The following is a 4,130-nucleotide window of genomic DNA, read 5'->3' on the forward strand; positions in this document are numbered from 1 at the left end:
AGAAATTCACAAATTCAAACAAAAAGACAAAAGTAAAAGTGCAATCAACTGTCAACAGCAAACAAATTTACTCCTAAGATAAAAACGACACTTACGACAGGTCTAGATCTAAGGGCGACAATATGACTAGTTTACTTTTGTAATGGGAAACTGCAAATGATGTAACAAATACACAAAAACAAATACAGTTTCTTTTATACAACTGAGGCGGAATTAAGGCAAAGAAAAGGGGCTTTCAGATAGGTACACACACTGATAACAGGCTGCAAAAATCAGAGATAAAACTGAACAAAATGAAGCAAAGAACCACAGCTGCACAGGGCAAAGGCTGATCAGCGCACCTGTTGCACAGAGAAACTGAATTGCAGCGCAGGTAGCCCTCTTGGGACCTGTGTTGAAATGCAGAACCTCTTCACAGAGCCTACGCTGAAGCAGAAACGAGAATTTTCTCTGGGTTCTGGGTCACGGTTTGCAGTTTAATCTATGGTTTTTGGCCGGGTAAAAGCTATCAGTAAGGTACAATTAGAGGGATGATTTAAAGGAGGACTAAGAGCTATCACAAAGGGCAGTTAGAGAATTTTTGGATCACCTGTTCAGATCATAAACAGGCCCAGTGAATGGACTAGAGTAGCAGATCTCTACTTTGCATTTGTAAATGGCAAATGCAGTTCGATTCGCCACTCCTAAGTTTATGAGAAGAACAACAATAGAAACATAAATAAACTAACTAGATATGCTCCCCAGCGGAGTCGCCATTCTGTTGTTGGGAAAAGTATCTATTTAGAACGCCCCTATCCCACTCTAAGGTGTGACAGTGCCTTAGCAACAAACAAGGAAAAACTACTTGAGTATTCTTCTTTATGAAATGTAGACGAAGAGGAAGGATAAACTAACCTGTGTCTTGCGCTAGTTTGTTGATCCAATCGCTCCTCTCTTCAATAGATCCCAACTCCCTGCTCCCTTATCGGCCCAGCTTTACCAAATTCCTGCAAGATCACAGAAGAGAGAAACTACACGAAGATATAGATTTACATTCATAAAAAGCTTAGGATCAGATTAAGCTAAACATGCAAATATAACAAAACATCATTGATACACAACATGTAGGAGAAACTCAAATAGTTTTATTGATATGATAAGAAAGTCCAAGAGGAGATACAACCAAGTGAGTCCTGATCCAGCATCTACCTCCCAGCAAAGGAATCCCTTCCTCACCTCCAACAAAGCATAAGTCACCCAATGCACTAATCTCAATCTCAAACCAACAGCAATTCTCTGCAAAGTACAAAATTCCAGCCTCTGGATTTCTGGGATGAGGGATCCATATATAGATGTAAGCAGAGAGGATGAGTCAGCTTATGTTTTGACTTGTGGATTCTCTCTCTCAGTTCTTGCTTCCACTTGGAGACTGAGAGCCTCTTACTCATCACTGGTCGAATTCAGTGAGGCAAGTGTCATTGGAGAAGATTCTGGAAGCTTCCATTGTATCTCCACCTCGTTGAATGACTCTGCCACTTGTCATTTCCCGATCAACGCACCTGGGTAGTGCATTCAAGTGCATTGCAACGCACCTAGACAGTTTATTTGGTTGCTTTGCAACGAAGGCAGCTAGTGGAGCTTCTGAATTGATCCTGATTTGACTAGTTTTGAGCAGTTTCTGGTGGAGAACTTCTGGGAGAAGCTGTCATTGGTTGACCTTGTTCCTTTAGGAGCTGTAACAACATCTTTAGGAACTTAGGATCCCTTGATTTATGTAAATTTCATGCTTATAGCTGTAAGGCACAAAAATGTCTACAACACCTGCTGGTGGATGTATTGAATGTGCTCAATGAAGTTGTTAGCCCTGTCGTCTTCGGACTGGACATGAGCCGAATGTGCCTGAGTAGCTGCAAATGGTATGGCCACATCAATGTGACATAATGGTTGAAATCCCAGCCCTACCTGAAAGGGGTTGTGGCCCATTGAGCTGTGGAGAGCTCTGTTGTAGCTGTGTTGGACATAGGGTAGGCTTTAATCCATGTGCGTAGATGCTTTGATTTGTACATGCGTAGAATGTGTACGATCATCCTGTTCACAACCTCTATTTGGTCATCAGTCTGGGGAAGGAAAGTCATGGACTTACTAAGTTTTGTATCCAACATCGACCAGAGACTTGACCAAAATGCATTTAGGAATCTGCTGTCCCAATCTGAGGCAATGGATGTGAGATCCCAAAGTGTAGCTACACTCACTCAATGAAGATCTTAGCAATGGCCTCTACTGTGATACTCTTCTTGCATGCCACCATGATGGCCATCTTAGAGAATCTGTTAATGACCATGAAAACACAATCATTGTCGTGCTTAGTAGAAGGAAGGCTTGACATGTAATCCATGGATATAGATTCCCAGGGCTGACTAGGAGTAGGTAGGAGTATACAAGCCTTTCTTCTTGATGGTTGGTTTGGCAATGATGTAAGCGCTGAAAGATCTAATGCACTTCCCAACATCATGACAAAGTTTCGGCCAATAAAAATACTTCTGCAATACCGCCACTATTTTCTCTACTCTGAAATATCTAGCTACCTGACTGTAGTGCGCCTCCCAAATAATTTTGGCACACTTGCTTGAAGGAACACAGATGTGTCCCAGGTTGCATAACACTACATCCTAAAGGTGCAAATTTGGAACTTGCTTCTCTTCCAGGAGTGTCTGGTATGTCTTGCCTAATTCGGGATCATTTGGAACTTGCTTCTCTTCCAGGAGTGTCTGGTATGTCTTGCCTAATTCGGGATCACTCTTGTAAAGATGTGGCCACTCCGACGTCTCGTGCCCACAAGAGTCGAGCACAATGATCAGTACCATGACCAATGGTCGACTCAGGCAATCAACAACATTATTGGTGCTCCCCTTCTTATACTTAATGTTAAAATGGAATTGTTGCAAGTAAGTGGACCATTTCTAATGGCGATCATTCTGCAACTTCCCTTGTGTCTGTATGAACTGTAGAGATCAGTGGTCTGTGTGGATGATGATTTCCTTCCCCATAATTTAATTATTCCATCGACGGCAGGCCTAAACAATGGAATACATTTCTTTGTTGTAAGTGGGGTTCTTTCGGACTATGTATGGAAGTGTCTCACTGTGGTAAGACACTGCATGTCCATTCTGAGTAAGAACCACACCAATAGCATAGTCGGAGGCATCTACCTCAATCTCAAATGGTTGTTGTAGGTGTTAGTGTCAGCCTTTGTAGCCTTCCTCCAGTGATCAAACATGCTCTTACAAAGTGATTTGAAAGTGTCAAGGTCAAATTTTGTCATTTCAGTGAGTCTTCAAGCAAAATTTGGTCACTAGGCATTAGGTCTAGGGTTTGTTTTCACTCTTTTCAAAGTTGTCCAAATGGCAGTCCATGTCATCATTCAGCTGAGTGTATCATCATTCATAGGGTTTTCATCATCATGTCAAGTTCCATAGGGTCATTTTACAGCTTATCCATGCTTCAGTTGTGCCTTGGTAAGGTCCATTTCCCTCTCCTAGGGTTTTGGAGGTAATTTCTCTTGGATGGCCAAATCATCGGAAAAATTTGTATCCTGATGTTTGTACACCTTCCCCTATCCTTAATGTACCTTATTAAACACTTCCCATCACTGAGATCCCCCAAATTCCTCATTTTCGCACAAACCCTAGTTTCTTGCCACAACTTGGCAATTTTCTAGGCTAGGCCTGCGTTTTACCCTTTTGGACCCCTTCCCCTCACTTGATCTCTGAGGTTCCACTTTCCCCTGCTTCCTAACATCCCTCCGTACTTCCAAAAATTTCCCCAAGAATTTAGAAGCCCCTTATCCCCTTCATTTCGCTTCATTTCGACAAAATCCCTTGTTCCACACATCGGGATAAGTTTCACTCAAAAGATGTTTCAGAGCAATCAAAGATGAATTTTGGACAACTGAGAGAGGTTGTTGTCAAAAAAATTCCAAGAAAGAAAAACCTCCTTCACTTTTTACACAGGTGTCATGGTTTTAGAGAAATGTCAAAAATACAATCGCCTCAAGAGAATAGAATGCACCTCCGAAATGACCTTGGGAAAATCAAGTTTTCTCCTAGATTTGTTGGCCAAATTACTTTTTTGATAAGTCAAAAGATAACTAG

This window comes from Pinus tabuliformis, chromosome 7 (assembly GCF_031772625.1).
Source record: "Pinus tabuliformis cultivar Carrire ecotype Pingquan chromosome 7, CPIR1, whole genome shotgun sequence".
Lineage (NCBI taxonomy): Eukaryota > Viridiplantae > Streptophyta > Pinopsida > Pinales > Pinaceae > Pinus > Pinus tabuliformis.